The sequence below is a fragment of the Pipistrellus hanaki genome (genome assembly GCF_964339955.1).
Source record: "Pipistrellus hanaki genome assembly, chromosome: 4".
Classification (NCBI taxonomy): Eukaryota; Metazoa; Chordata; class Mammalia; order Chiroptera; family Vespertilionidae; genus Pipistrellus; species Pipistrellus hanaki.
Genome location: NC_140506.1, coordinates 53165469 through 53179079, shown reverse-complemented (window position 1 = coordinate 53179079; position 13611 = coordinate 53165469).

Here is a 13611-nt window from a genome sequence, read left to right as displayed (position 1 = left end):
CAAGGAAGATTAAAAGAGAAAAGTGATAAAAAGTATTCAAGAGTCTACAGAGATTATTAGGAATTTTAGGAAATAATAAAAAGTTATAAGGAAAAAGTCTTTACATATCTATAATAATAAAAATGTAATATGCTAATTAGACCAGAAGTCCTTCCAGATGAAATTGAGGCTGCGAGGGAAGCCAAGGTCCTGGGTGCATGCTGGTGGCCAGAGGGGAGCCTGGGTCATAGGTAGATGCCAGAAGGAAGCTGGAACCAGCAGCCTGGGTAAGGAAGGCCTACTCTTGCATAAATTTCATGCATCAGGCCACTAGTTCTTTCATAAAAGAAAATTACCTGTCAAAATCTGTCTGCAAGGACAATAGAATTAGATTCTTATTCTTTAGGAACAAAATATGTCTTCTGATTTGATTTGGATTCATCTTGCCTCCATTTCTCCAAATAACCTCTCTCTAATAAAATATGCAAATAGAAATATATATCTGTACATAATGGAACCCAAAATTCCAAGAAATTGAAGAAAATAGCCAATGTAAGAACTTCATGAAATATATTGGTCAAGTGAAATAGTCTTGCAAATTAAATTTGAAAGTGAAATTCCATAAACGGACTAGTTATATTACCTATATTGACAAAAAAAATAAAGTTTTTTTTAATAAAGTTTTTTTTAGAGATCAGCAATTATCTGATTTTATTATGCAATGCAAGTACATTTAAATGAATCAAATAGATACATATGGGGAGAGAAGGCCTGAGCAAATTCCCTTTGTCAGTATTAATTGAACCAGACAATGAGTTTGTACTTAATATTTGACAAGTACCCACAGACCCTCCTAAAGATTCCCTTTAGGGCTCTGACATTTGGATAATAGAAATATATATAGTTTACATTTTGCAATTTGTCTACTATTTTTTGTGCTCTTGTGCTCTTTTGCTCCAATAAAGAGTTTTCATAGACTTTTTTAGAAACAGCACTTAGAATGTCCTTCTTTAGAATGACTTTGATATATAATCATTGTTAGTGAATAAAAACAATGGACAGCAGGAACCGATTTGGCTCAGTGGATAGAGCGTTGGCCTGCGGACTGAAAGGTCCCGGGTTTGATTCGGTCAAGGGCATGTGCCTTGGTTGCGGGCACATCCCCAGTAGGGGGTGTGCAAGAGGCAGCTGGTCGATGTTTCTTTCTCATCGATGTTTGGAGCTTTCTATCCCTCTCTCTTCCTCTCTGTTAAAACTCAATAAAAATATATTTAAAAAAAAAACAAAAAAAAACAACAATGGACAAATATTCACCCCTTATTATTATTGTCTCAGTTTTGCAGGACTAGAAAGTTACTCCACTCTTCTGTTTCCTTTGTGTTTAGATTTTAACTACATTATATAAAGTAATTCTACATATCAAAAAGAAAGTTTTATGGAAAAATGCAATTCTCAGAAAAAATGAGAAAATTAAACACTCAGTAATCAAGAAAATTAAAATTAAAATAATAATGTAATAATTAGTAGAAAATAATCAAACTTAAAAATGAGCATGATGATGAACAGTTAATTCTGTTTCTAGAAACATATTTGTTAGAAATAGTCACTTGTAAAGACAATAAAAAATTGTTCTTTGGAGCACAATTTATTAACAGCAAAAATATGGACAAATTGCTCAACAATGAGGGAACTGTAAATAAGATGATATTATATTGCTACTATGGAAAACTCTAAAGTAATTTAAAAGGTAAGTCATATATAAACAACTCTATCATATATTTTAAGTTAAAGAAAATCAAGAGTAGTAAATTGATAATGAACTTGCATTATTATATCAGTAGAAAGAAATGGAATATGCTGCTAAGAGTTTAAAAGTAGGCTATCCCATTTTCATTCTATAAGCTTCTGGGTTTTGGGATAATTTATGAAGTGTCTCTGTATTACTCATGTAATTAAAAAGGAATACAGATATAAAATTATTTATAGACCTTATATTTTCTAGTTATAGGAATAATTTATATGTCTAATATTATTTATTTGGTTTTGTATATGTGTTTAAAAATGGCTCAATAAAATGTAAGATTCTCAAAAATTATCATAAACCCCATTATATTAGGGGAAAAAAATAGCACATTTAGAATTACAGAACTTGGCATTTTTTCTTTTTAAAAACTTTTGCAATCTGACCTCAGTTTCCCTTGCTTAAGATATTAATTATTTTAATAATATATTTCTTGCTTGACTTTTCATCTCCATAATTATATCTATCCTAACTCAACTTTCAGAGCTACTGTCAAATGCAAAGAATTCTATAAAATCCTCTCTATAAACACACAACTTTTAAACATTGACTAAGGCCCAGTGCACAAAATTCGTGCATGAGCAGGGAGGGCCTTTAGGCCTGGCTGGCAATCAGGACCAATTGTGTACTTCTGGCTACCTGCCAGGGCCTTCCTTCGTTCCATGCCACCTCTTAGTGGTCAGTGCACATCATAGTGAGAGATGGAACTCCTAATCTCCTGATTGAACTCCCAAGGGAGTTATTAGCCTTTGCATATTAGCCTCATAGATAGATAGGTAGGTAGATAGATAGATAGATAGATAGATAGATAGATAGATGGATGCAGATGTAGGTACTTATTTAAACTGAGACTATTGGAGAAAAATTATGTAATAACCAATTTTTTTGTTTTTCATGTAACTCAATATACAGTCCTACTAAAATTCCATCAACAAAACTCAAGATTCAACCACTTATACTTAATCTTTTACTTCCCAAAAATAATATCATCAAAAACTTTTCAAACTAAAAAAGAAGCCTTTGGCATTGTTTTAGAAGCCAATATTGAAGTTTTACTACATGCCTATAATCAAAAAAAAGTCTATAAGACTATAAAGAGAACTATTAAAAGATTTTACTTGCAAAAGATTCAGAGTTGAATAGTAGCTTATTGTAATTATTGTATGAATGTTCATAGATAAGGTAATTATAATAAACAGAGACTATATTTCTGTATTAGAAGAACTTAATTAAAATCATTGATAAAACTGAATATTTTTTAAAATGCTTAGGTTAAAAATCATGTTAAATAAGATAGATAATTAATGGATGGATAGATAGGTGGATAGATGATAGATAGATAGATAGATAGATAGACCATATATGCCATAAAAAATAGATGTAAGTTCATAAATTACATTAAACACAATAAAAAATAAACCATTTTCATTTGTTTCTCTAACATTTACCAAGTGATTTTTACAAAAAACAGTTTGACTAATAAGCAGCTTCAAGGCTTGGAAGTTAATGTGCATGAATAGTTTTGATGGTGGAATAAGAAATGTTTACTTTAGATAGTGACAGCTCACAAAGGAGAAAAAAGAGAAAGGGAAGACATAATAAGAAAATTATTTACATTGAAGGTTACAGCAGCTGTACAAATACAGAAAATTGTGCAATCAACAGTTCACATCTTTCTGATGGATCATTGGAAAAACTCTGTGTAAACAGTTATGACATTCAAGCTCCTGTAGAAAATAATATAATTTTAAAAACGGAAGCAAAGAGCTATAATGTTGAAGAATCTTACAGTCACTTTCCCTCCAGCAGACACAGACTACTGATCAGCTGATTTATATATTTAAAAAAAAAACAACAAAAAAACTTTCAAGATTAATGATTTTTAAAAATGACAAAGAACTGGAACCTTTGGTGGAAAACTTAGTAAAGGTTTAAGGGCAATGTGCTCTGTTGGACCAGGGGTGCTATGTAAATGACAACGTGATGGTCTGGATTTTAGCCTCATTGCTAAATCAAGTCTCTAAATGAAAAAATTTTTCTCACCTTAAGATTTTTTTTAAGTAAAATAAAGTAACAAAAGTTAATGGCCTGCCAGATGTTCACCACAGGGAGTTTGCTTTACGGAAATTGAAGGAGGAACTTAATTTTGAATTTATGGGAATGTTTCTCTCCCATTTTTCCTTGTTTGTCCCAGGTTGCTTTTCAGCTTTGTTGACCAATGCCTGAAGTGCCACTCTGGGACTCGTTCAGTGCTATTCATATCTGCATTAGAAAAAGATGTGTTTAACTTTTCTCTTAAAAACAAAAATCTCTCCAGGGTAATAGCTAGAAGTAGCAATAAAATTACCCTGGAACTGACAATTGCTCTGACAATTTTTATCAGATCAACAGAAAAGGAATCGCTGCAAATATCTTAAAGCATGGTCAGACACTCAAGCTGTGGCATCCTGTGAAACAATGAACTTTATTTTTCAGCTACTAAATTTAGGGCATGTATGTGTGCATTGTCCCCTTCTTAAGCATTTTTTAAAATGAATGGAATGTTGCACTTGGGTGGTCTTCAAGAATATATGAAGATATAATAGTGGAGGAGTCAGCTTTTTCAAAGTAGTCTTAGGTTCAGGCAGTGGTCAGCAAACTGAGGCTCGCGAGCCACATGCGGCTCTTTCGCCCCTTGACTTTTTAGCAAAGGCCAGTCTAGGAGTATCCTAATTAAGTTAATTACAATGTTCCTACCTATACAGTTTAAATTTTAAAAATTTGGCTCTCAAAAGAAATTTCAATCATTGTACTGTTGAGATTTGGCTCTGTTGACTAGTGAGTTTGCCAAACACTTGGTTAAGGAGTTGAGAAGGGGTTGAAGCAAGGAGAAACAGGAAGAAAAGAAGGGTAATTCAGAATGAGAGAATAAAAGCAGTCAGCTATCCCTCAAATTATAGAACCCTATTTATTAATTATGAAAGGAGTGTCTTTAATATCCATCCATATGTGGAATTCTGCACAAATGCTAGACACAGTCCTTTTCCTTTGAGAGCCTCCCAATCTGTGAAGAATAGAAATCACCTGAGAACTTATTACAATTATGGGCTCCTAGACTCTACATCTACCCCTAGAGAAATTGCATTTTGGAAGATACTTTAGGGCAGTGGGCAGCAAATCATGGTTCCAGAGCCACATGTGGCTCTTTGGCCCCTTGAGGGTGGCTCTTCCACAAAATACCACAGCCTGGACGAGTCTATTTTGAAGAAGTGGAGTAGGAAGTTTAAGTTTAAAAAATTAGGCTCTCAAAAGAAATTCCAATCATTGTACTATTGATATTTGGCTCTGTTGACTAATGAATTTGCTGATCACTGCCTTAGGAGAACTTTCTTCAGATTGTGCATGACCCACAATTTGTAAAACACTGACATACATACACACACACACACACACACACACACACACAAACAACCCACAAAAGTCTAAGATAATTTTACCTACCAATTTTGGAGGATTCTTTTTCCTTTCATATCAAAATAAATCAAGCTAGAATTTAAAAGAATAAACATTATGTCAAAGCTGGTTTGGCTCAGTGGATAGAGTGTCGGCCTGTGGACAGAAAAGTCCCAGGTTCAATTCCGGTCAAGGGCATGTACTTTGGTTGTGGGCACATCCCTAGTAGGGGGTGTGTAAGAAGCAGCTGATAGATGATTCTCTTTCATTGATGTTTCTAACTCTCTATCCCTCTCTCTTCTTCTCTGTAAAAAAATCAATAAAATATATATTTTAAAAAATAATAAACATTATAATATAAGAAGTATTTTATAATTATCTGAAAAATAAAATATAACCCTAATAAATATATGTCAAATATACAATTAAAGGGGTAAATATGCAAACTGATATACTTGACATGTACTCCCTAGATATGTACATTTTCTAACCTGAGGAAAAAACCTTACTTAAAACTGATTAACTTTCTTCACAATGTATGATTTAAAACTAATTCTTCTGTTACCTCAAACCAAAGTAAGCAAAAGAAATACATTATTGGGCAGTACTAATTTATTTTTCTCCACTGGAAAATATCAGTCTAATGCGATCACTGTTGTTCATTGGTACTGAAAACAACAAAATGAGTGTCCATCTCCAAAATAAAACAAACAGAATGAAAAAAATACATAATTCACCTAATTTTTCCCTTCACAAAGTCATTTATATAATATCTTCATAATTTTGGCTATATCCTTGTAAGAGATATCAATGTATCATAAAAAATGTGTTTGTTACAAATATACCTAATTTATGTCACACTAATTCCAGTTATTTCATGAAATCTCAAGAGTATTTTGTCAGCTGTATTTCTTATCCCACATTTAAATTTTTTAAAAATTCTCAACAATTACAAAGTGTTTGGTTCTTCTACCGCCTAAAATTAACTCCTGACCTAGCAGTGGTTTATTCACTGTGTTTTGGGAAAGCATACCCACAGAGTTTCAACCACAGAACTGCACATCCCCTCACACATGCACCTGTGAATGAAGGACTGCTCCAAATCTCTCCATGTATAGGAATTTCTTTAAATGTCCAAAATACTTGAATGTCAAAGAGCTAAGCCTTCACTACCTCTTCCAAATGATCTTTGACAAGTAGAATCTGGGAGTGGTGATTTTAAATGTCTTTGTTCCCACTCCTCCACAATTCCAAAACAAGTCTATGTTGAAGGAGAAATCCCCAGGCAATTTCCAGAAGCACTCTGGGTTATATATATAAAAAAAACAAAAAGAAAACCCCACAAATAAACAAAAACTGAAATCTACATGATTCAATTTGCCAAGTTAACTAAGACTAAACTGAGGTGGACATTATTCCTAAATTACTGACATAAACATCTCTCTACATTTATTTGCCTAAGGACAATTGCTTTAGCCTGATGAGTCACGTTTTCAAATTGAATTAAAAGTCTATATTTTATGTGGTTTGTTTTATTATGTTAAGGTTTACCTAAGTTATTTGCATGTCAAGCCTGATTTGGGGCATATGATAAAACAGATATTTGGCTAACATGTAATTAAGTGTATAAGAAGGCTATGTATGTTGCTATTTTATTATATATCACAGAGAAAAAAAAACTTAGGAATGAAGAAGAAAGGATTGCCCTCAAAACTATTTCTTAAATTTATCTTTACATTGAAAATAGTATTAGCATCTATAGGCATTTGGGTAGCAAAGTTTAATTTGTATCTAATATCAAAATAATAAGCCAGGTGCATCAAGGAAATTGAATAATTTTTGGATATTATCAGAACTTAACCTATGAAACAATATGGTGAATTAGAAAATAAATGCTTAATTACAGCATGATTTATTTGAAAATGTAGCATTTTTTATTCATTTAAAATGACACTTATTCTCATAAATGACTCAGCTCTCCCACTTGTCTTTCTGGAGTTACCAACTATTCTGCTCTATCCAAAGTATACCATGAAATAGAGGTATTTGTGTGCTCCAGTTTTATATTTTCACTGAAACTACATTAATACTTAAAAGTGAATAAAACTGAATATAAGTAACTTTATTGGGTTAATAAACTATTTCCTTTTTCTACTGAGGTGGAAATATGCAAATAAAATTTCTGATTAACAAAGTTTTAACTTCAGGTTAGCTCCTTACTTTACATAAACCTACCCCATATCCATTGCTAGAACAAGTATTCAGGAAGCCCACAGTTTCCTGAGAGTAACAAAGGCAACAGAGTTATTAAATCACAATGATAATGTAGAAATGTATGTGAAAGGATACACAGTTGACAGAGCAATGAAGAAAGAAATAACTGTCCAACTTATGAAGTGTCCTAGGAAGTTTTAAAATTCACAATAGCAAATAGGCATCTTCTCTTACGAATACTATATAATGCTAATAGCAGCTATGAATTAACACCAGTGACTATATATATGAGCCACTAATCATGCATTAAGCCCTTACTATTTTACATACAATATCTTAACTTCATCTTTTAACCACCCTGTGGAGTAAACATTATTATTTCTCTATTTTATAGACGATGAAGCTAAAGTTTAGATGAATTAAGTTACCAGTTTCCCAACTAGTTAATAATAGAATTAGACCTCAAACTAGGTGTGTGTGAATCCAACACCTAAAGTCTTGGCCACTGAACTACACATCACTTCATGAACAAGTCCTAGAGTCTGGGCAGAGCACACAACTGCCTGCTCCAAACTCAGCATCCCTTGGAAATGTTGAGCTAGGTCACTTAAATTCCTGAGAAAGCTGCCTTTACTCAAAACAACAATAATAAATGTTTATTTTAATGCCAATGTTTTGGAATCTCTCCAATAAAACAGGAGTAACATTTCCATACTTTCCATGAAGACAATGACATTTATCCTCTGGCTTTATGTGCCTCTTTGACACCTCTACCATTTGAGAAGGTCAGCTGAATGATATATGAGAATTACAAAAACACACATTATTAAAGAAAATAATTTTTTTAAAAGATGAGAAATTGAAAACAGGAAAATAAATGTGGAAAATATTTGAGGTCATGAATAAAGTTAGTACAGTAATGCCGTACCAACTGTGGCTTCAGTAAAGATATGTTTATTTTTCTATGAAATGGTTATATATCTGCAAAAAGAACTTTTAAATTGGATGTGTATTTTTACATAGAATAATTCCAATCCTCCGAAGTAAAAGAGTCTACTGGAATTATTAATTTCCCACTTTTCTGGATCACTTCAATGAGTCTAGAGGACACTGCAGCTATAAGATATCTATTTAAACTCCACAGTCTCAATATGTTGAAAGAAGAGAAGAAATACATGTCCTTTAGGACCTTGGTAATTTGTGAACATGCCAAGGAGTTACATTAGTATTTGGCTGAGATTTGCTAAAAATGCAAAGGAGATTGTAGGTGTAAGACACATTAAATTTCTAGTCAGTAAGAGGTGGTTTAAAAACTTCAGAAAGAAATGCACATTGCATAATATAAAATCTCAGGAAGATGTGCCTCAGCAGATTATACTACTTCAGAAATATCACCTGAAAAATTAAAAACTAAAAGTGATTCCTGAGAAAATTTATCTACGTGTGTATTTGTGAGTGTGTGTGTGTGTGTGTGTGTGTGTGTGTGTATGAGTGAAAGAGAGAGAGAGTTTAGTGCTTTGGTTTCAATGGGATGGATCATTTTTAATTGGTTTTATTGAGCTGACAGTTAATAGGATCATATAGGTTTCAAGTGTACATTTCTAAGATACAAAATCAGTACATTACACTGTTTTCCCATCCAAAGTCAAACCGTTTTCCATCACTTTGTGATGGATAAATTTAAAGCAGATTTCTAACTCATATCTAGTTTATTTTGGAAGTGGATTTTTTACCGGAATTTTTATTTATTGATGTTTAATTTTATAAAACGCATTGAATGATTTTTGCATTCTCTTGGTCTAGTCAACTATAGTTTTACCACTCACTATAACTTTCAGGAATGTAATACCTATTGCTGGCAATTGATCACTGTGCAATAATACATGCCAGGATGACACAGTATGCTTAGTGGATGTGGAACATGGATTTGGACCCAAGATTTTCAGAATACAATCGATTACACGATTCACCGCGTCCAGGAAATAATAATAAACCACTGACAGGACATTCTTTCTCTTCCATACTTGATTTCTTATCCAGACTAAAAGTGTCCTCCCCACTTTGGGTCCCATATTTAATAATCAAGTCCCGTAGTTCCACTGTCATGAATCTTTCAAATCAATTTCTTCCTTTCTATTCTCATTGCCACCACCATATTTCAGACTTACACTACCACAATCTGTTCTGTCACAATACAGGCGTCACGCTAATCAATCCTGAAAATGCCATCAGGTTAATCTTCATAAAATGCAATTCTAGACATGTCACTCACCTGCTCAAAATTTTCAACAGCTCCTTCCAATGCCTACAGAATAAAGTCTATACTTCTTGGTTTAGAATTCCAAGTGTCCCCTGTATCATAATTATTGCTGGATCTTTAGTTTCTTCTTATGTGGTGGGACCATTTTTAACATATGTGCATATAAAGTACCTGCAACATAAATTTACACATAGAATAATGTATTTATCTTTATAGATTCTATCATGACTCATATCAGCCTTTCTCAATTTCATCTATTATGAAATTATCAAAGAATTATGCTCTCTTATTTTAATTGCCCCTGGACTATAATATTCATTACTTTATATATGTTTCTATTGTGGCTTTTAAGAATTAAGTATTAGAGACAGTTTCTCAAAAGTAAACTGTTCATTCTACATTGTTCATTCATCCATCACTGTTCATTCAACATTGTTGATATGAGACAAAGAAGAAAAGACATTCCATTACTTATCTGTGCAACATAAAATCCTTGAGATTGGAGTTAAACTCTAATTGTTAGTTCTCCTCAATCTACCTTTTTACTTCACTCTCCAATTTCTCAGTAACTTTATATGAGCCAACAAATATGTTGGCTTACTTCTGAATGAGCCCAAAGATGGTGCTCTCTAACTTCCAGTCACAGAGAAATCAAGTAAGAGAAAATAGTGCCAACTAATATTTCCAAAGACCATATTTGTCTGAACTAATTATTTTAAGTTACTGTGAGTTAGATTTTATTGCTGCATTCATAAGTCCACCTCTTCCGGGGTTGTTTATCGACGCAGCCACTCTCTGCACAGAGAAGGAATACAGGAGAGTTTCACATGGGTAATTTAGATGGGAGATCACTTGTCAGGCCACTTGTGTTCTCTTTATAACTAAAGAAACTACTGGAGCCCCATAAATGTTAAATAGCACTAAGAATAATAATAACCAACCTCTTCGTAGTACATGTGCGCCTGAGTGCATACACTTGAATTTTTTCCCAATTACAATTCAAGAACATTACGGTTCTCTTTATGCAGGACCATTACTCAGGCTCTTCTGGAAATGTTTTATTCAGGTTGCACATCTCCACAATCTTTGATTTAGAATTCAGCTCTTTAATAATGAGTGGAAACTGGGGCCTGAAAGAGAAAAACACCATTTTTATAAGTGATGAATGCTACAGGCACACATTGTCTTAATCTGAAAAAAAAAAGGAAAGAAGAAAAACACACACAAATGAAATGCTGAAACATCTTCCTAAACTGCTTAAATGCTTGAAATTGAAAACAAAGAAAAAGGCAAATTACAATAGAATACAACTTTATTTTTAAATATCTGTGATCACATCTGTGACGTTGCACATAATACATAATAACATCAAAACTGGGCTGAAAGCATGTTAGTGGTGTTCTCTAGGCACATGTGCAACCCAAGTAGGCATGCATTACGAGTATAAGAACAATATAGGAATACCCATTTGTGTGTGTGGAGATGGTTGCTGTTAATTGTTATTGTTGATAATAAAGAAAAAGGCCTGACCTCTATAGGACAGCTATGCTCTACCCATGCCTAGGCTGTAGTTTACTCTCGTTCATACCTGAAGACAGCGGGAGCAACCTTTCAAGAACTACTGGTATGATGGGATCTGCTCTGACTATGCCCAGCTCAGGGAGTTGGGGCAACTCATTGTGAGAGTCCCCTCCTTTTAACCAGGAAGCAGGTCGTTTTGCTTCGCCTCCTTTGTAAACTCAAGTCTCACACTTATGTACTTGGCCATTCTTAGAAGAAATGGAAATAAACAGCCAGTACCGGAGCATCTGAGTACTGTAAGTTCGGAGTGCTTTGAGGGTCCCACTGAGGCAATGGGGAACTCAGAGCAGAATGGCTGAGTGTTAAAAGAGGAGTGGAAGGACTCGACAGGTACAGATGCAAAGTCACAAGCTTCTCAGTGGCAAAATCTGCCAACCCAGCAATGCCTGGCCCAGGAAATAAGGATGCATTTAGAACCACCTACTTTTAAATGACCACCATGACAAGAGCTGTTAAGAACAGCATTAAACAGGTGTGTGCTGTCCGTGATTGCATTTGATCTCCCAACTTAGTGGTGACAGTAGAACTAATGACTGAGACAGATAAAGTGGCATACTTCCTGCATGGATTAGGATTCTGTACGAAAGCCAAAATAAACTACTGCACACCTGCCACGTTTGAGAAAACATAGTCATAATTCCTAAGATACTTATCTAAACTTTCTGGCCTTAAATTCCCAAATGGATCAACTTGAAAAGATTTCAGATATTTGTTTCTGTAATAACTCAGATATTAAAGAAAATCACGAAAACTTCTGTAGACATATATCAGTTCCAGGTATCTCAGTCAGGTCAGATTCAAAATTACTTTTGCTCTGACTCCTGTATGTGTAAGCCGATAAGATCGCTGACATGCATTAATTACTATAAAATGAAACTAAACAATAACACAGAATGAATAAAATACTGGTTTAAAAAAAATCCCTTGTTAAAAAAATATTCCTTGTTCCAATGCTCTTCACTTTAATTAGTTAAATTTAAAAATATCTACATATACTCTATTTGGCAGTGAAATAAAACCTTACAGAATGCTTTGAAATGTCCCCTCAGAATTTTGTTATTTTACAAACACTATCTTCTCCTTTGTTTCTAATATATAAATAAACATGTAATTGAAAAGCATCTCAGCTCAGCAATTCAAAAAATCCTCAGCTCTATACAAGATGTTTTGCTATGCATTATACTGTGTAAAATGATAAATAAGCACTAGCCCATATAATAAAAAACTTATTCTATGAATAGAAATTATAAATTATATAGTTAGAAAAGACAAATATAATATATACAGAATTAAATTCTGTAAGAAAAATAAAAAATAACTGATAGAGAGATAATTTTTAATTTTTATGTTTTCAAAAGTTGAAGGCAGCCCTAGCTGGTTTGTCTCAGTGGATATAGCATTGGCCTGTGGACTGACGGGTCCCAGGTTCGATTCAAGTCAAGGGCACATGCCCAAATTGTGGGCTCAATCCCCAGTAGGAGGTGTGCAAGAGGCAGCCGATCAATGATTCTCTCTCATCATTAATATTTCTCTCTCTCTCTACCTCTCCATTCCCCTCTGAAATCAATAAAAATATATTTTTAAATAAAGTTGAAGGCATTATTGAGACATGTCTTGGACAAATGAATAAATTTCCACAGAAATAAATGGTAAAGCCTCTTCAGAAAAAAGAGAATAGTAGGAGTAATATTGAAATAGACTTAATAAAATTAAGTTATCTTTGTATATAAGTCAGGAGCTCAGTTTGCCTGGAATACAAAGGATGCATAAAGAAAATCCAAAGGGCAATAGGAATAAGATCACAGAAGCCTTTAGCCATATTAATGAGAATGAAATGTGCTCTGTAAGCTGTGGAGAATAACATGCAATTTTTTACTAATTTTTTGACAAGTAATACATAACGTAACATTGGGAAATATCTATATTTATACTAATAAAAGGGTAATGTGCTAATTAGACTGAATATCTTTCTGGACGTCCTTCCAGGCCTTGATTCTGGTCAAGGGCATGTATCTTGGTTGCAGGTTCTTTTCTAGCTCAGGCCCTAGTCAGGGCTTTTGCAGGAGGCAAGCAATAAATGTGTTTCTCTCACATTGATATTTCTCTCTGTCTTTCCCTCTCTCTTGCACTGTCTCTAAAAATCAATGGGAAAATATCGAGTGAGGATTAAAAGTTAATTAATTAATTAATTAAAGAAATTTTTACAAAATGAAATCATACTGACCATCATGTTACTCGCTTTTTAAATCACACACACACACACACACACACACACACACACACACACACACAAAGCAACTGTTCAACCAACCAGCTGGTACCTATGACACACACTGACTACCAG